Source organism: Centroberyx affinis, unplaced genomic scaffold, assembly GCF_046629955.1.
Source record: "Centroberyx affinis isolate AG114_WGS23_722 - 3 ecotype Tasmania unplaced genomic scaffold, CSIRO-AGI_Caff_v1 ptg000369l_1, whole genome shotgun sequence".
In the NCBI taxonomy this organism is placed as follows: Eukaryota; Metazoa; Chordata; class Actinopteri; order Beryciformes; family Berycidae; genus Centroberyx; species Centroberyx affinis.
In genome coordinates, this window is record NW_027279040.1 from 1150952 (window position 1) to 1172500 (window position 21549).

General features: G+C 39.3%; 1 protein-coding gene across 1 annotated transcript in view; it reads right to left on the reverse strand.

The window, feature by feature from the left end:
• Positions 1–17791, reverse strand: part of tead1b (TEA domain family member 1b) — a 51036-nt gene extending 33245 nt beyond the window's left edge. The window contains exon 1 of the mRNA XM_071515808.1: positions 17729–17791. The gene's annotated coding sequence lies outside the window, so the exon portion shown is untranslated. The remainder of the gene's footprint in view (positions 1–17728) is intronic.
• Positions 17792–21549: the final 3758 nt, after the last annotated feature.

Genomic DNA, 21549 nt, shown 5'->3' on the forward strand with positions numbered 1-21549 from the left:
TATGAAACTCTCTAGGAACACAATCAGGAACACAATCAGTTCAAGTAAAGGAAGATAAATTCAACAAGTTACAGAGAAAATAGTTTTTACTATGGGCAACAGGAGACTGAGGGCTCTATTTTCGTGAATCAATGGCACACGGTGCAAAGCACAGTCAAAGGCACATGGCGTGAGCGCACAGGACATGGCGACTGATTGTTGGTACTTTCGTGGCCAGAGGCGCGTGGCACAACTGTGACGCAGTTGGAAACGGGGTGTGATTAGGAGGAATACATTATCAGTAGGTGTGACAGGGGCTGGAATCAGTCATGGCCAATCAAATCACCTCTTCTCCTTCCATTTAAAAGCAATGCACTCTGTGCCACGGCCCCTGACAATTTGGTGAGGGAAGGGAACAGTCCGGAGCGGATGCACCACAACAGCTTCTCCCAAGAGGAAACTGACATCCTTGTGCGGGAGGTGCAGAATCACCACGAGTGAATATATGGCACCTTAAATTAAATTAGCTTTGGGGGAGATGACACATTTGGTTACTTTGTTGTTCTGGTCCTAGGAGTGTCGTTGCCCAATGTAGGAAGAAGGGCCAAACAGAAGTTGGCGGTGAACCGCAGGGACAGAGGGGGGGAGCATCCACCAGCCAGTCCCTGACGTCTATAGAGGATGCGACCACCTCCATAATCCCCACTCCGTGCGTCATGGCGCATACTGATAGTTCTTTGTTGGATGACAATAATTTTCGCCGCTGCCATATGTGTATATAGTTTGAATGAAAATTTTTATTTTCTCCTGCTTAAGGGATTTACATAAAAGTGAAATTGGCTAACAAATCATCCACAAAAGGGTTTGGTTAGCTTTTGAATACAATCTGTTCATGCGTGCATCGCTTGGTAAAGCCACACAAAAAACGATTGCGCCTTGCGCTTTTGACCTGGTCTGAGCAGGCGGGTGGTGCAAGCGCAAATCCTTGACGCCAGAATTGCACTGCGCTGCTCGATCGCTGCTGACACACCCCCCTACTGTGCCTAGCATCCCACTTAGTCAAGTTCATGGCGTGTTACCAAAATTCTAAATTCGCAGCTGAGAAAAAACCTGTGTGCGGCCAACGAAAATGCCACTTCACCAGTGCAAAGCCCCGCCAATGTGCCATCACAAAAATAGAGCCCTGAATGTTTCCCAGTACTTGCCACACGGCACAACAACTGGACACAGCAGGCAGAAATACATTTTAAAAACCGATGAAGGCTGATCTTATGAAACTGCATGCTAAATTTTCTGACTGAAGTTTTCTCTCTAATTTCCCAGAGGGGAATAGGCAAGATAACGACTGGATACGGGATCCATTTGGAGTGGAGATTCACAGCATCACGTTACCAAGTAACAAGGAATGTCAGCTGGTGGAGCTCTCGTTTGACCGCTCACTGAAGAAGACATTCTCTGAGGTGAGCCTCCCACACTTCTGGTGGAGAATTAGGAGAGAGAATCCTTCCCTTTCCTCTCATGCAATCAAAAGTCACTCTACCCTTCAGCACAACATGTCTACTCTATGTTAGAATGGCTTCTCAGCTATGGTCCAGCTCAAGACCAAACACAAAACAGACTGGAAATTCAACATGATCTCACAGTTGCTTTGTCTACTGTCACCCAAGAATTTGAGGCACTTTTAAAAATGAAAGCGCAACTTCAGTTTTCCCATCCATTCTTATGTCCTGCTGTGATATTCATGTAGCTGCTCCTATGAGTACTGTTGACACGTCACATTTATTTTCAAAGACATCTTATTAATGGTCACCCTATACTGTATTATAGGATGCAATCTCACCTACAGTTTGTTTTCTTTGGTTTGAACCATAGTGGAAAAGTTTACTTTGTTGCATTTTTGTGTTTGTGTTTGTTTAGGTTCACACTGCCCAATTACAAGTGAACCAGGCCTTGTAAACAAAAGTCACATGGACTCACAAGTAGCTTGTTTACTGGACAGAGTTTTGGTAACCAATTATCCCATGAGGTCAGAGATTTTGGCGGCAGTGTGTGTGTGTGTCCCTTTAGTGTGGTCTGCGCTCTTTGCCATAATTTACCTTCTCTGGTGCTCATACCAGTTAAGAACACACAAAGAAATAGCTGAATATGAGCATGAGTCCAGACTGCGGTTTGCCCCCGATTCATTTTATTATGCTAGGCTTTCCAAGCAAGAGTAATTGCTGAGTATCAGACGTCAACATCTGTCTCCTTATACCCATAGAACCGTTGCGTTTCGGGGTCGTTTTCTGTAGTTGGTTTGGTTTATCGTTTGCTTGGAAGAGGACCCAGACCCGCATTTTGTGACTTGTCTTGGTGTGGTTATTCGGTGTGTACTTGAGTTGAAATGGCATTGTCCTCCTCTGCCCAAACAAACCAAACTAAAGGAGTAAATGCTCCAGAGTTCAAATAAATTGCTCTAAACATACTTGGTGTGAGCGCATCCATATTGTGTGTCCCTAAATCAAGAAGGTTGAAATGGTTTTTCACAGATGGAATATCCCTTTAGTGTGGTCATTGGTGGCTGTCTATCTGATGCGAGTCAATATTATGCTTGACAATTTTTTCCCTGACGTACAGAAATTATTTGCTCTGTACTAAACAGTTGTTGTTTTTTAAATCGTTTGATGTTTTTATTTTGTTGATGACTTCTGCTTTGACTCTTTGCATCAGAGAGTCCACATTGGCATTTTGTGCAACAATGGTGGCAAGCACACACACACACACAACCTGTAAGCACACACACACACACAACCTGCACACAGCTCTATTACAGAGATACACATTACCATTGCACTTTAATATATTCCTGTTCATCTTGTCATACCAATTCCTCAAAAACAAATGCTTGCTACATGGCCATTCATAGTTTCTACAAAATTGTAAAAGCAACACCTGTCTGACAACTTATATTTTCTGTTAGTTGACTTTTATACTTTCACACAAAAGTCAAAAGTTTCAGCTCCACTTTGACTGAGTCGAAAGAAAATGGTACTTTGTGCAGGTCTCAGACAAGAAAAATGCATTTTAAAAACATTTTGTGGCAGATTATGAGGTGCAAAATGTCAAGAGAACTTGTTTAAGCAACTGTACTTTGCTGGCGAGCCTTATTACAGAATCACAGAGCTGTCAGTAGTGACATCTAGTTAGGCAAGTGATATATCCACCTGAGAAGGATTTATGAAGATGTCTGATAATTGTCCTGTCATTTATGGCAGGCAAATACTGTTTTGGCTGTGTTGGGTAGCCTCTTTGGTACAAAAATAATAAAGTAATTTATTATTCACTTCACTCAAACTCTCAAGATTGAAGAGAGGTATGCCAACAATAGACTACTTATTATAACTGAATACATTAAAAATCAATACTTTTATCAAATGAATGCTGGTACCTCCAACAAAAAAATATTAGTGGCACTAGAGGAGCCGTAATCTTTAGCCATTTCCATGTTACAGCCTTCAAACCTCTGTTGTCTTTACCCCCAATTCCCTACTTTTATGTTTTGCTTCCATAAAAAAAAACTTTGCCAACACTTCACTCACTGAGGCTTCTCCCCATACCTAATCTCTTCCTTCTTTCTCCAGACAACGGCTTCCTCTCTGAGCAAGATTCTATTCAAGCAGCACAAGCTGTCAGGAAGTGGGAATAGTAGCATATGTTTCTTCTAGCATGTCAGTTCATGAGGGGGAAAGGGGGGATGGGAGCAAGCTGTTGGAAAAAAAAACTCCCAGAGAGCAGAGAGAGCTTTTACTGAATTCCGTTTTTGTGTGCTGACTGCTGACACTGCAGAACTAACTCACAAACTGATGAGGGAGGGGAAAAATTCCCATTTCAACCACTAAAAGGCTGGGACTCTTTCTAGATGTGCTCCCCTCATCCCAACTGAATAATGAACTACACTGGTAATCACTTCCAGCTTACACTTTCACAGCAAGATGCAAGACAGAGTTCTAGAAAATATTTGGTCTGAATTTGAACAGTGTTTGTAAGAAGTAGCGTTGAAAAATGTATCCTTTGACTTTGGAGATATGTTTTTCCCCTATTTTTTTTTTCTTTCTTAAATTTTGAATGAAGCTTTATTATGCCAAGTCCACTAAAGCTTTACTTAAAACTTTTTAAAAACACCAATTCTCCCACAAACCCTCTACCAAACCTACCAAAGGACAGTAACACTGTACATCTATTCACATGCCCATTTATACATAACTACAGCTACATCAAAAGTTAAGTTATTTCTCATTGTCTTGTCTTGTCATTGTCTATTTTCAGTGAGCAGCAAAGCATATGCATTTTTCAATTTTTTTTTTTTTTTTTTTTGCAGGAATGGAATTGGTTTATAATTATTGTGTACATCCATTGCCATTATCGCTTCATGTGACATAATCCTAGCTAAATCATATCATTTATGAAAATACACATTTCTATTTAAACCATATAAAACTTGCAGTGATATTTTAAGAGTTCTTTAGTGACTCTGTGGCTCTGACCATCACAGCAGCTTGATTCTTACGCACTGTTTCCTCTTCTCTTTCACAGGTGGTTTCCTCACACGTCACACCAGGAAATGAATACTGTTACGGTGATGCATGCAATGAATTATTGAACCCTCCGCCCCACCCTCTGTCCTATCTGACAACAAAACACACAACTGGGAACTACACTTCCACCATTATATAACTGCTGTTTCAGAGAAATATTGTGCTTGTAATGCCGTATTGGTAAATACAGGAATATGGGGGGAAAAAAAGCTATGTTTTCATTTTAGTTTTAGAGAATGAAAGGGAAATGCATAAAAAAAATAGGTTAAACCCCCAGGATTGAGCAGTTTACCTTTAAGAGAGGGCAATGCAACTGCAAATTAAACGTATCTAGGCAAACCCAAAATCTGTCTCTTTTCGGTCTGACGATGCTACTCAAAAACATCTGCTGGAGCATTAATCTGAGTGAGAGGAGTGGCGATACAGACTCAAAGCCATGTAATTACAGAGACTTGAAAAGACTGGGACAGTGCAAAGGATTAAATGCTCCCGTCTTTGCTAGTGGAAAAATCAGCACTGTACAGGTTAAAAGCACTAAAATATTCAGACAGGCATTCATGTTTGTGTCATTTATCACCATAGGCCTACTTAGTTTGATTTTAACAAATTAATAAGAAAGATTCGGGGGCTATGTTGAGGATTTCTTCCGTCCGAAAGGCTTTGGGGAAAGCACTCCCTGTCTGTAGCCAGTATTAATGAGCTTAACCTTGCGCTGCCATTACAACAATGTATTATGGCAATGTATGTGACGATTAACCTGAACATGAGTTAGAGAACATCTGGTGGGAAAAAACAGAAGAAAAAAAAAATCAATAATCTTGAAGCAGCATGTTTCAAATCACTCCGCACTCATTCACTCTGAAAGAGATAAACTTTAATAATTTACCTCTACATGTATTATTTCATAAGCAATATTTCTCAAGAGGGCACTTCTCTAAAACCAGATCAAATGTGTCTTCAGGATGCTGATTGTTTCCTGCAATATCTGAGGGGAAATGAGACCAGATTAAGGGGGAAAATCAATCAAATTAAAAGGACGGTGCGGTAAAACCTCAAACCTGACAACACTGGATAGACTGACCTTTCAACTTCCTTTACATTTTCTGAGAGTAACAGCCATTAGTTTTGTGTATTATGAGATAGTTAACCAATATGCAATATTCTCTGACATGCAGGTATCAGGGTACTCCTTTAAGGGCTCCCAATCAGGCGTTAACATGAGGATGGACAGTAATTCAGTATTATCATTTTATCATCTGTCAATAGAATCATATTGTGAAGAAGTAAAGACATTGACTCATGATACACAATTCAGTGTATCAGCAAATACCAATCAAAATACTAATCAAAATCTCTTGTCAAAATGTCTCAAAATGAGATCTGAAACAAATTTGGGAATATTATCGTACAGACCAGGTGGATTCTGTGTGACCCACAACATCCATTCAACAAAGATGTCTTGAAGCAGGAAACTGAATGGGATTAAGGGATTAAGGGTTAAGGGATTTTAAGTAAATTCAATGAATATGTTGACTTTGCCAACTATCTTGACAACGAATTTGCCACAGGTTTGCTTTTACATCAAGATTCTGTGCTACTTTGTTAGCTATTGTTATTCTGTTTTGGTCATTATGTGTAAAATATGTTGTCAAGCAAATGCATTCCAACACTCATTTCTCCTGATTACTGTAAAGGTATCAGTGCTCAGAACCTATAAATGATAATCAAACAATATGGACCACACATCAACAAGCAGTTGTGCAGAGTACAGACGCAAAGATGTCTAATAAATTTCTAGTGTGTGCCTGTGTGTGCCTCTGTGTGTGCATGCATGTGAGCGTTTGTGTGATTGTTATGCTTTTAGCTATAACAGAGTGATAATCAAAAAATAAGATATTCTAAAGATGGGGAGATTATGTAGCCTAATAAAGATAGTGAATAAGATGTCAACAAAAAAAGGAATGATGAAGTCAATAAAAGTGGACTGACGATCAAAAAATAGTATAATGAAAAGAGATGGAATGCTGTACTAAAAATACAGGATGTAATGTCAAATTGTTTCCATTCAATCCAGTTGCTGTAGCCTTTGATGTGGACCTGCTTGGGTAATTTGGCCTCCAGCTCTGCTCGTGTCTCAATGATATCTAAGGATGGTTTTGTACATTTACATGTTTTTGTCCAAAGACTGGTTGAGTGTGCCTGTTTCCATCTGCTCCACTGTTGTCTGGCTAGTGTTTCACATCCGAGGATGATGCAAATCAAATATGGCCGGTATGTGAATGAAGCGAATGCTCTCACTGCATCGTCATTTTTCCCTCATCTTGATGGCAGTAAAGAGATGATTAACATTTCCAAATGTTTATAGACTGTTATTTGTGACAACTTTAGATTAGGGGCTGGAAATAGCTTTATTAATGAGTAGCAAACAATTTATGAATACATTTACACATATTTACTAACCCTAACACATTCATGAAGGGTTAGAAACTTAGGAAACATGAAAGCTTACAAATGGCTTAAAAGCCATCATAGGCCTACATGTTGGTACATGATGAATATTCACAACTTTAGCTTGGTGGTGAGCTGTGTGACTGTTTGTATGACAGATGTTTAAAGAATGTACTAACTACTCATTTATAATACATGAGTAAAACATGAGTACAGTCTAGTGCAACAATTTAACATTCGTAAATGATTTATGACGGTTATGAATAGTAAAATTAATGGTAGCCTACTGGGTTCCTAACGAAGGTATGTAAGTCTAATTAACATTAGATAATGATGTCAAAATTATGTACTAGCAATGGTGTTCTTCACTTATGAATCAACTAAAAATATTTAACTGTCCTTACTAATGATGTATTACTCAGTTACAAATATTTATATGTAACTTGTTATTGTTATTTAATTTGTCATTAAGTCATAGTTTTTAAAGCTTATAATCCATTGTTATTTTGTTACTAAAAATTCCAATTAAAAAGATTTCAATACAGCAAAATTCTTTGGGTAAATGGAAGCTTTTTGAACTATGTAAACATTTTCAGTATGTGGCAACCTGACGAATACCCTATATGGCCTAAATACATACAGTATTTACATCAGTACATGAAAAGCTTTTACTGTTTAAGAATTACATTATATTGCTGTCGTAAAATGAAATGTCAACGTCTGATATCTGTAAGACACTATGTCCTGTGCTGCAGTGCCAGCTCTACTTTGGCCTAAATGGGTCATAGATATACTGTATATATACTATATATATACAGTATATATAGAGAGAGAGATTTTTTTTTGCAAAGAATGTACTGTTTTGCAGAGAGAAAAGTTATCTCCACATCACAGAACACTATCTCCCTCTTTAATTTATTCTACTCCTCTTCCTAGATTCCACACTGTCAAAACTAAAATGTTGTTTATAAAATGTCAAACTATCACAAGCCCAATGTGGGAAAAATGAATGAAAGGAAAACTCACACACACATAAATACTGCAGGCTGAAAGCCATATCCAACGTCTATACATTGGTTCCTTTGCATCCCATGACATCAACCGGATGCTTTTGCGCTGTGCGATGTGTGAATAGCCAAGTTGTCTATTGAACTGGTCTCTTAGTGCCTCAGTATCTGTGGACTAATTATGACTGCCAGAGGAAGGCATGAATGTCACCTGTAGAAACACTTGAGTCTTACAGATAATTGCATACTCCTGTCTTTGCAGGGTGTACACCATGGAAATGGTCTTATTTGTGAGATGCGGGGTAGAGGAGGCCTGCAATGCAACAAGTGAATGTGGTAGCTAGGCAGGGGAGTAGCTGTGACATGGCATTATGGGAAATTACACTTATCGTCAGATTACATAAACCACTCGCCAAGCTGGAATCCAGCTCCTTAAATTAAGAGAACCCATTTCACCCATCAGACAGAGCAAGGTAATGAAATAGCAGATGAGAGGTCTCAAATGTAATTTTCCATGTGGAGTTCTTTTGTGCCGTTATCTCAGAGGGTGCAATAATGATTCTGTAAATGACTTTTGTGCACCCCATAATGGCCCACAGTAGTTAAGGCCACGCTGTGGAAAACTATAATTACCATGTGATTACAAAACTCAATGTTTTCAGCGTGTTGTAAAGACATATCCTGGCCTTTGCATAATTATTACAGCAATGTCAAAAGTATTCCACTTCGAGCAACACGTAACCAATTATGCACATTTACAATGACAGACATTATTGAAATTCCATTTAGTTTATGTCATTAAAACAAATTAATTATCTCTGGAATAGCGTGTTTATGGAATTAAGAGCAGATAGCACATCTTTGATTGAGAACCTTGAGATACAGTTACAGGGTATAGAGAATACCCAAAATAAAATCAAAGAAAAATCTATGGAGATATCCTTTGAATTTAGTTAATTTAAATGGCAGCCCCACTCAGGGTAAAGTTCAGGGCATGCAGCTACTATCTAAACTAATTAAAATCTTGTAGACAAGTGGAGGGATGAATATGAGCCTCAGTCTTCACTAAAAACATTTTTGGTGCACATACTTAACATACTGCAATTCCATCAAAGACAGGAAATTATAGCGTGGAGGACAGGGAATATACTAATCACCATAGCCATAAATTAAGCATTTTCAAGCAGCCCGTATCATTAAACTACATAAGAATTTCTTGCCGTACACAAGACAAAACCATTGATCTATTTCGTATTGGATTTTCCTCTAGGTTTCATGAATAAATCTACAAGGTGTGGAGTACTGATGAATGAATGAACAAGCTTTTCAATACCAATTTCCAAAGGTCCATTGGAGTAGCTAGAAAGCTTACTAATGCTCCCTCTGTTATTGGCAATGGCCTAGTGTTTATTTCATGCCTCTTTAAACCAGCAGGCTTAGGTGCAGTGAATCCGTCTGATATCATCCCACTCAAATCTGAGGCCTGGATCCCGCCACACAGCAACCATCAGGCCACTCTGGGATCAATCTTTGTTTGCCAGTGAATGGGATTGATTTACAGGTGCTGTCAAAGCAGCCCTCTCTACCTGCCTCAGACTCAGAAACAGGTACCAACAACATGACCTGGACAACACATCAGATATGCCTGCAGCCCAGTAAAGAGGCATCGCTAAAGGTCTTCCACTCGGAACATCGGGGGCAAAATAAACTATAAAACTAAGATGCAAAATCTCTCATTCTGTTGATAGATGCTGTCCTCAGGCGTCTGAATTTTTTTTTTTCTAAAAATAAAAATACAATTTGCCATCCAAACATGAAATGTAATGAAAGCTCGGGAGACATTCTCCTTTCAAAAAATTTGCAGTGCATTCCAGACTGCGTACACCCATGTCACACTGGTGTGGAGCGAAAGCGGAACACATAAAGCTCAGGAAATTAAAGCTGTAAATAAAGGTCCGTCAGATAAAGGATCTCCTGACAGTTATGAGAGCAGAGCAGGCTGAGGGCTGGCCGCTGGCTCATTCAGGACGCGTGCGGATGGGCATGAAAAAACAAATCACAGTGATGAGCATGAAGGCCACCATTTGCATTTGGCTCTGCCAATCCACGCTGACTCTCGTCTCTTTTTTCCTGTCCTCTAGTCATCCTTCCTCCCCTTATATACTGCTTTATTTCTTCTCATCCAAATTTTCCTCTCCTTTCTTCTTCCCTTGTGCAAGTCCTGCATATCAGACTGGACATCCATCTGTCACAAAGCAGCTTCCTCAGATGTGGTAGCAGCAGGAAAGTTGAGTGCAATTTATTTGTAGAAAATAATTTGTTTGCTTTTCATTGTGTGGATGATTTCCTCTGGGTTTTTAATGTTTATTAGTAAGTTGCAAGGTTATTGTATGGAGAAAATTCCTCGTGGACCCAGCAAAGCGGGTAGATATTGAGTCACCTTCCTGAACAGACTCACTATATCAACTCAAAACAATCAAGACCTATCCTCTATTGAACAGGCAGGATGAAAAAATATGGCATTATGAAAATATATCCTGAGCATTACTGTTGGAATTATCTTATTAACACTAACAATTAAAGGAATTCAATTTAACTACACAAAGTTCTGAATATGTACGTCTCCCAAGCAACTCTCGATTCCTATGGTGTTTGGATAAATAAGAATCTACTACAAAGTCTTTCCTATATCCGTTGCATGAGCCTTTCTGATTAAGTGTGCTCTGCAGACTAATCACAAAACCAACTGAAACCTATCAAATCCCTGATACTCACTACACAGCTCAAACACACATTATAAATCATTCTTGGGGCCCCTGTTCGGCGTGCCTCCATTTTTTCAATATAGATTACCAAATACAGTAGAAATCAATCACATGGATTTTGTAAGTTAGTCAATGCTTCAAAAAGTATGTCTGCACAAACAGTACAACAATTCTGTGCTCAAACAAATTTGCAGGGGCTCAGGTAATTTACCTATCTGTCCCTCTACGACAGCATGCTTTGTTTACCTGTATTGGCAAGCTATAATAACACAGCAGACAGATCCTTTTGATGTCAGCGGTTAAAAGCAGGACATCAAGACAAATATGTGGAAATTAATTAAAAACCCCTGTGACTTGCACATATGGTAACAGCCCTCTCCACAATGCTGGCCTACACTGTGAGATGTTCTTGAATATGTCTAAGTTCATTGGCATGATAATCAAAACTGAAGTCTGACTAAAGCCAAATGTAAAATGTTGTGCTTAATGTAGCCTTACAAATTTTACCAAATGCCCCTGTGGAGAGGCCAAGTGGAGCCTGGTAGACATAGGCCCTCCCTGTGTGAGCAGGCGAGGTGAATGAGAGGATACAAAGATTCTGCAGTAAAGTAACAATGAGTTGGCTATTTTAATGATTTATGGTTCATCAAAAAATCAGAGAATTTGCAATCAATGCACTTATCGTGTGAAGATGAACAAGACAGTCATTTCGACTTGTATAGCCTACTGTAATTTGAGTTTTATGCCATTCAACCGATAATTTTAGAGAACAGAATAGAAGAGGTCCAAGGCTGATGACATATTTTTGTGGGTAACTTAGCTGCAGATCAGTAATTTAGTTACACACTATGCCTGGACAGCATGTGTGGCCAATGTTGCTCCCTTCCAAACATTCGGGAATGACATTGGATTTAATCCATGTTTTTGTTGGAATATTTTTCCTCCAGGACCCAGAGATTGGCTACTCTGAAAAGTCAATCACCTTGATTTAATCTGCTGCCTTTATATAAAGCAAGATGGAGCTGGATATGCTACCAATAAATACAACTTGTCTGAATATTTTGAAAGCTTGAAACTGCAAACAGTGTTTCTCCTGATAAAGATTACATATGCCCAAAAAACAAATCAATGAAAGATGTATTGTTCATTGACAGAGCAGCTAACCTGTTTAGAGGATGTAAACATGACACACCCAACATTCACTGTTGAACATGCCTACTATTATAGGCCTACTATATAAACAGATAACTAAGTTAAGAAAATAAAGCTGTGCATTGCTTTGGATTCCAAGCTAATTCACTGGACACAGGCTGCATATTAATGTTGGGAGCGAAGCCTCCAGTCTATCTGTGCCTCGGCTGAATCCAGGGCACCTTCAGGGCAGAGCGAGGCTGCCTGATCTGTGTCGGCCATGATAACAATACAGCAGCCATTGATGAAAGGTCCTGTGGGGATTTATTACAAGCAATGGCTAGGGAATACGGTGCCAGAGAGACTGGCTAACCCACATTTGAATACAGGCCACAAATTATAAACAGTTTCAGTAAATGAAGTGACTGTGTGCCTTTGTTCCATGGGCGTACATCTTCCTTTCGCTAGTGGGAAGCTGAGCGCTCTAAACCACTGCCGCTACTATGGCCAGCGAGGGAAAGGAAGTTGTTGAAGCCTGGATTTCCTGCTTTCACTGTGGCCAAGAACTCAAATGTTTATAGTGGTTTCAGAAACTGACTCATCTAATGATTCATGGATTATATATTGCTTTTCATCTGTGTCTGATCATGAGGCAGCCCATTTATTTGTCTTTTTACACAAATAAGAATTGGGGGCAAAATGGATGGTAGAGAAAGTACATGTCACAATGTCCCAATAACTTCTGAATCACTGCACTGTAATAATAGGTGATTAAGACATTATTTTGTCTAGATTATTTTTTTCCCTGTGAAACTGACTGAGCCTGACTGATGGTATGAATTATAAGGCTATAATAGCAAAGCGCTGATTCAGGGGTTTCATTACACTATAAGACTTCAAAGGGTCAGAAAGGCTCCAACATTTTCACAGAAACTGCAGAGTTTCTGTGAAACTCTGCAGTAGAAAGGCTCCGCTCGATCACTACTTTCTTTAGAATGAAGAGGCAAAAATGTATATAGCTGAAGCAAAATGGGAGTAGACTTATACATAGCCTGTTTTCCATAATTATGAATATGGAGAAAGAAATGGTGTTGCACTCACTAAGGTGGCTGACGAGGCCAAAGTGCACTTGGTAGCTGGCAGTCATTTTATGGCTGCAGTACTGAGGCAGATTTACTTAGATGACGTCAGTGGCTTTGAGCCAGCTTTTCCTTTTTGGTGGCACTCTCCACTGGCCTCACTGGGGCCTTGCTCAAACTGCTGAGCAGCAGCCCATACTCTAAAATTCCCTTTCTAGACCAGGGTTTACCTCAGGGCACACACAGTCTGGAAGCCTGCAGGAGTGTCCTCTTTTTTTAAGCATGCTTTGACCGAGAACACCGATGTTTTGATGTGCTTCTACCCCTGCAAAATGTCACATCTAATTACGCAATTAATGACCCCGTGTCCAGATTAAATTGCAGATCACAGATTTTTTACTAACTCATGCATTTGTAACAAAAAAGAATATTGCATATTATCATTTTAATTGAATTGTGGAATACATTGTGCGTTCACATTCCCATGAGGAATTTCATAGAGCCTTACCACACAGGAAATAGAAAATATTCCTCAGATGCATGTGCAGTTGTGCTTTCAGTCAGGTAAAGCCTTTATTTCTAACATCTGTTTCCCCTCCATAAAGAATGCAACAAATGTAGACATGGTGAACGAGACAAGCTTCATCTCTGACAGGAAAAAACATCTGAGCCATGAAAACATTAATCCATGTGTTAACAGAGGTGCAACCCAGTAACCAAAAACCAAAACACAGACCTGGAGACATGTTTTGATTCTGAAACTGCCTCACATGTCTCTTGATCTATGAGCCCACAGTAGGTGACAGCTAAACACGAGTTTTGACTGCATTCTGGAGCGGAAAAAGGACTGTTCAGATTTATAACGACAGAGTAAGCAGAACCCATTGCTAACTTTCATGCAGCAGCTAGCCAATTCCTCTTAACAATTCCAGTTACTGAGGATTCCCTTATCCAAACATTTTAAAATGCATATTTAACTGTAGCTTTTTAGATAAAAAAAGACAGTAAAAAAAAATTACAGTTCTATTCACACCAGAGTGACCACAAAAAACATTTGTGGATCTATTTAACACTAACACTAGCAGAATTAAAATAAAATGTTATTATTTTGAAAGTGAAGGCACCCTGAAGAAGATTTACATTACTGCTCTACAGTACTTCATTACTTTATGCATCCAGTGTGCTGTTTATTTAGTTAGTTGTTGGGCATCCCCTTTCTTAACCATTGTAGCAATATTTAAACTGACAACTGACTGACAGATATTTAGATATCTGATAGGAAGCATCCAACTTTGTACATTTTTTTTTATTTTGTTCTTCTGTGAGCATGCACTTATTTTGGCCATCAAATGTTCAAATCCTTGCTTTGCCACAAAATCACTGCAATCATGAGGCCATCCCATGTATTTACAGGGAGCAGACCACCACTGTTCAAAAGATCACTTGAAGTTGTTGTCTCTCACCTGTTGCAGGGAGCACACCGTACACACATGCTTCCCTTCACAACTCACATTTTCACTCAAGCAAGCCAACCTGCATCTCCATCTCTCTCACTCTTGCCTCTCGCACATCTCTTAATGTGCTGTGCATCAGCATGGGCGGGTATATAGAGGTTGTACTTACATCTATTCTAATGGTGATACTATGAATCGCTAAAGGCTCTTTATATATATGCTCATTAGGGCGACAGTCTGGATGTATTTTGTGGAACGAGGAGTCTTCATTCTAACACTTCAGCATCAATAAGAGGAATCAAAAATCCTATTCCTTATCAATCTGGGACATTGTGGCTATATGGAGCCAGCTCCAAAATAAATCTCTGTTTCAGGCTCCATCCCTGAACTCTACTATTTGATAAATGCAGTAATTACACCTCTATGTGTCTTAAGTACAACCTGGTCATACACTCTCATTAATGCACCAGTACAAAAACTACAAATATTGCATGTAATTGGACAAAGTAATTGACTTCCATGCACAAATGCACATAAAAGAGTTCCTGACTTCAAATGAAGCATTTTAAAATACTATGTTATAGATAAAGTAAGGTGATAGGTATCTGAAGTATACAAGTGCCATATGGCGCCATGATCGCAAGAGCCATTGCTGGTACAACAATAGCATAGCCTTGATGCCGTATGTGGGAAGCAAAGTTTGATAAAGGACGGTTAGCATGATTTTTTTTGCATTGTAAAAGCAAGAGCAAACATTGATATTTGCACTGTTGCATTATGGGAGCACAAAATGAGCAAAGGAGTTGTGAGTGAGTCCGACAGCATTGTCCTCTGCAAGTCAACAACCCTCACACACTCTCAGTATAGACAACTGGAGAAAAGACGAGTCTCATTTTGCTCCAAGAAGTAACACAATCCACCTCAGCAAGGCACATTATTCTGTCTACATTTCACAACTGAAAGGCCACATTTTTCTTTACTCCTGCCCTGAAACCTCAACAAGGCAGGGGGGAAAAATGTAAAAATTGCAAAAACAATGGATAAAAGATGTCTGAATTTACAATTACACTTTAATGTAGCTTAAATATTATCAGATATGAGTATGTCCAAAACAGCACAATCCCTTATCTTTCACATAAGTCTCTGCATCTGGTTGAATTTCACTTCTTTACATCATATTACATTAATTTTATTTTAAAAGCCAATTTCATAAGTCAGTGTAAAATATTGTATTATGTGTTGCATATGACTAATTCTATGGATTAAGAAAAATATAGGATAACATATAGGATAACATATATCATAACATATGCACAGATATAACTGTAGTCGTAGCTGTGAAAATCAACATGTCTGTCTTGGTCTCTCAAACAAGCTGTAGGTGACAGTTAAGAATCTGATAATATTTGTCAACATTGCGATTAAGCAGGAGGATTGATAGGAACTCACAATCCCAGTTTCAAAAGTAGAGACTCACAAGGTCAAACAAAAACAACATCCTATTCTTGCATTTGAAAATGTTATGCAGGCTGCCATCCAACAGGTCTACTAGTTGCATAAGCTGAAAACAAAGCATCTATTTCTACCTCCTATTTTTTTTTTTTTTCACTCCAGCAAGCAGATTTACTTCTTAACATTGTAACGTGTCGGCGTTATGTCTGACTGCAGTCAACCTGTTTATTGTAAATGATAATAGCCATTTTAGAGGATTTGGTGAAAACTATTGTGTCGCTCTGACCTCTTTTTCCCACACAGAGCTACACTAAAATGTGAGACAATAATTAACTGCAACAAAGGACATCTTTTACATTATGAAATTATTATTGTTTTCATAAAATAATTCTATTCTCCACCACTCGCAAAAACCAGCCTCTTTCCCATAAAAATGGAAAGGAGTGGGGAGCCTATTTGACACGGCCAACAACTTGTAGTAATAGTGATGAAAAGTGGATTTTGTTCAAGCACCTCCTTTCTTTTTTTTTTAAGGATTTGCAGGTCATTTTTTTCCCCTATCACTCAGTGGACTCACTTCTCCTGCTGAGCTGAGCGAACACCAACTGTCCCTGAATTCAATTTATTTACCAGGCAATTAGTCATTCCCCTCAAGCTGGTAATGAAATATGATTGAAGCAATGAGACATCAAAATCAGCATGGCTAGACAGCTGAAGAGATGGTCGAGTTTGCCGAGGCAAGAAAACTTACTGCTGGAGAACCCAAGGTACAATGAACAAAGTGGTATCAAGATTTTTTTGTTTTTTTTGTTATAATCCTCAGCAAACTGTAATAATAGAAGAAGGACAAAAACAATCTTGACTGAATCACAGCTGCATATCAGAGCTGTGGCCTGGCTGACACGAGTGGGCTGTTTGTTTTAAAGCAAGGCAAATCTGACAATTAAAACATTAAGTGCAAATTTCCAGTCAAGTGTCAGAGCAAAGTGGAGACAGCAGCCCAAGGTCTTAACCCACACACACAGACTCACTCTCACTGCTTGCTGCAATAGGATTCCCACCCATATGCTCGCTGTACAAGCTAATGAGAGCTTTTGGCCTAATTCTCACCCTTCACACACAAATACCTAGTGGCATTTTTTTCTCTCCACACTCCAGACTGATGGGAGTCAAATCGTCGGGGGCAAAACTGAGTTAAAAAAACTTTGTGACAAACCGATGGCTGCCACAGCTGGCCTTGCCGATTAGACTAGCTACTTCAGTTTTAGCTGAGCAGGCATTTCCCGAAAAAAAAGGAGAGAGAGAGACGGATATGGGAAAACAATGAAGGAAATCCCAAATAAAAGCTTCGTAAACTAGCTTATAAGCTAAGCAGATGTACGTCTACTTACACCTCGGTCTTGTCTCTAAGATCAAGGCTTATACTTCCCATTACAGTCGCGTTTCAAAAACGAGGGAATCGCAAAAAAAAAAAAAAAATCAATTGGAGGCTACTTTTCTTCCTCAACGCTGGGTCGATATCCATAGTCTTCAGTTGAGACAGGACTAGGCCTTGATAACATAATTATTTGTAAAATCCCGCAGCAATGCAAGAACCCGAGACCCATAAATGTGCAATTTGCGGCGTTGTTTTCGTCAATGTGGTCGTTTATTAACAGATTCGTGGACATAATTCATCTTAAAACAGGCGAGATTTAATCCATCCCGCAACATTAAACAATAAAGGAGTTTGGGGCTAACCTTTCTCTGCTTGAATCGCTTTTTTTGTAAGAGTACAACATGGAGAGGTGTAGCCTGCTGTGGCAAATATAACAACAACAGGAAAAAAAACATACTTACACAAAACTTCGATGGCGATTAAAAAAATGCACCGTCAAATGTGTTGAAGCAACAAGTCTTTCAACACAATGTTTTCGAGGTGGTCCGAAAATGCTCCGGTGAAATCTCCAACTCCCGGCTGATCCAACTACGGAGAGGAAAACAGCAACGTTTTTAACCGTCATCTTGTCCAAAAATTGTTATTTGTGCAATGTTTTTTTTAACGTTTTGGTATATCCTGAATCCCGCTGGGAGTTTCTGAGCTCCTGGCACAGGGCATACTGCATTATAGGCTTAATAGGGGCGTATGGTCAGGCTTCTTCTCCAAAAATGTAAAAAATGTCAAAGATTTTCGTGCTATGTCAATGCAATAGGCTACAACACTGAGTGGACAAAGTGAGCACCCTGTTGCAACAGCGACAAGAATCGGCCATCTATCTCAGCGATGGAAATACTTAACCATATTTACCGCTGTGGGCTAAACTGTATAGACCTGGATAAAGTCAGCATTTTTAATTCAACGCAGCTGCCCAGTATTTCCAAAAGAATAAACTAAAAACCTGCTCTAACAGAAGTCTGCAATCAGTTTGCATATCATTAACTACATTGAAACTTACCTCAAACACCTCCGTTACTGATATATCATATTTAAAAAAAAAAAAATCTCCCCCTCTTTTTTAATGTGATATTATTGAATTTCTTTAAAATAAAAAATAAAATAAAAAACTATGTCAAGTTATTCTAGTGTTTCTGGGCCAGCCAGGAAGGTGTAGGTGAATCGCTAGCGCACTGACAGAGATGCGAAGAATGCTCGGAATGAGAAGAGGAATGAAATGAACGCAAAGAGCGAGTTTGCGTCGGGGCGGAGCGAGAGGTGGCGTCATCCCCAACCCAGCAGCCAGCCTGGACAGCGGGGACAAGGGGCAAAAAAATCTCGAGTATTGCTGCGTTCACGGACCCCGCGCAGGTCCCGACTTCCGAGCACTGGAGTCGTAAATTCCCACTTCTGTGTTTTTTTTTGTGCTCGGAAATGATGCTGTAGTAAAAGGGTCCCAACTGTAATTTTATTCACATTGTATTAGTATCAGCTTATACTTGCATGATTGCTGTATAACCGATCTGTTTTAATGTTTTACTGTGACTGTACATTTATTTTATCTCCTGTGAAGCACCTTGATATTTCGTAGGTTTGATTTTAGAGTAATATAGCCTAATTCATTATTATTATTATCATTATTATTATTATTATAGCAAAATTGAAACCGGGGGGAAAAACTGTTTATTTAGTAGCTTTTGTTTAGCTTTAGAAATCAGCTGGCACTAATTTGCCCTGCAGCGATAGAGTGAAGAAAAGGAAATGTGCATCAGGCATGTGGTTGATGTTTTAATTAAATTATTTGTTAAAGATGACAACTAACAAAGAGTGAAAATAGCAACCTACACGATTACGAATATTTCACATAATTACCAAACAATAACATGTCAATTGTTGACACGGTTTCCAAGTTGTTGTCTGTCATTTTTCCCCTCAAGACACGCCCCCTATAAATCACATCTTTGAGTATCACTGAAAATTACGGCTTGCCCAGTCATATATACCACTTTGTCGACTCATTTATGTGCGCTCAATTTATAATTGCGATATTTCCGGCAGCACATGAAGGCAGCAGATGACTTCACAGGACACGGCGAATTCAAATGGCAGAGAGGAGGGGAATTCTTTTGTTAAAACCAGGCCTACATGCAGAGATTGACTGTGGAGAAACTTAGTGAAGAGTCGGTTTATAATCATCAGCCCTCCCAGTGATGCATGTGTAAATAAAAAGGGTAAACTGTGACTTCCAATCAGTTATCATCATACGGCAAACAGGCACCAATAGGCCTACAAACAAAATCTATATTTTCAGAAAAGCATTTTCCCTTAATAAGATCCTCTCTCCATGTAACTTATACGACTTTGATACTTACCATGATGCATCAATTTATGCCACTTTTATACTTTTATGTCAGCCTAAAATGGTCTATAATCTCTGTTCTGCAAATAATAAGGTTGGCAAACTGAGTTTATCCTCCACTACATCCCTAAGCCTACCACAAAATTTTGGGATTTCTCACATTTTCATGCAACAATGATTATTTAAATGTAAATGCAAAGTTTATAAGCCACCAGTTAAAGGACACACACCAGATGTCATTTAGTCTTTGTCACACCGTGTTCATGGACCCACTGTGTGCTCAAATTGCACAAGTGTTCAATCAAATAGGAGAAAAAAGTCCTTATTATTATTGTACCAAATGTTGTAGAAAGCACAGTTGGGCAGACATAACTATTACAACTGAGAGTTCAACAGTTATAAACACAGAGCCCAGTCAAAGACACAACTGTGTTTGGTCCTGTCTGAACAAGTCATCCATTAGAAGCCAGTGTTTTGACACCAATCCTTCAAAAGAAAGGGATCTATGAAGACGAACGACTGGCCTTCTGAGGACATCCATCAACACCTGTAACACCTGTCTGTGCATGTTCAGCTGAGACAGAAAGGGAGGGAGCTGCATGATTCAACTGTTCTTTTTTCTTAGAATACAGGATTGTCTTTCAGTAACATTTCATTTTGCTATTTTGTTTCACTTGTCTCTTCTTAATTCCATAATCTCTTGGATATGCTCTACATGGTATAGCTTAGCAGTCACTGCTTTCAAAGCAGCTCTTATCTTATCACCCTCTCTATTCTCCTGGGTGTTGCCTGTTCCCTCAATAACAAATTATTAATCATCAAAAGGCAGCTGTATCTATGCAAATGCAACAAAGACCTCTGTAGTGAGCAATCCCTGCTTTTCTGCAGAGATGAATGCAGCACTATGTAACACCAGCTCGGCACCTTAGAAGTCACAGTGGTGATTCATCAGCTGACAGTGTTTCAGAGCTACTTGTTAAACATGAGCTTGGTGTACCCAGAGAGCTCACCAAGGGATCCCAGCATAAATAGTAAACTGTAAAATAGTTCAATGCATTACATCAGAGCTTCATGTAGATTGCATGCGTGATAGACAGAATTGAGAAAATGTGATCATATGAAAAGGTTTCCGTGTTGGCGCACGCAGGTGGGGTTGCATTTTGTAGGTTACTGAGCCACATGATTACAGCTAAATTATGGATATATGAATACCTGCCACTCTTATCTTGGTGTGCACAGAGCAGTTAGAGCTTTCTGTCATTCCTGCATGTGGTGAGGGGGAGAAGCAGCGTTCATAGCCACTGAACTGTTCACCCCCCAAAAAATAGCTCACCCACTCACCAAACCCACTCCACAGTACCACGCTATTCATGCACAGCCTTCACACTCTCTTGTAACAGGGCGCGGCCACATAAGCAGCAGAGCGGTATGAGCAGTATAGGTGGCAACCGAGAGAAGAGAAGACAGACAACTATGAATGAATGAATGAATGAATGACAGAACAGGAACTTCATATGTTTGAATGCATGTACCACTCCTTACAGGTGATTAAATATATTCTCCTCTGTCAGCCAACACATGGGAAATAAGGGTTTCCATTAGACAGCTTTTTTTTTTTTTACTTTAGAACATAAAAAAAAAAAGTAGACTTCAAGAGCCAAAGTCAAGCAAGCCAGAGAGTGAGATGAAACCTTGTTCAGGTGTGGTAAAGATAATTTTGTACAAATCAAGTCTGTTCTCTATATCTAATTAATAAACCTGTACCTCTTCACATCTTAGCTGTGATTTAAACCCCCTGTAATCTTCCTTGTACGCAAATTAGTTTTGATGAAATCACACGGCAAGTCATCTTACTTCTGGGTATTTCATCTATTCTTCATGGGGTTA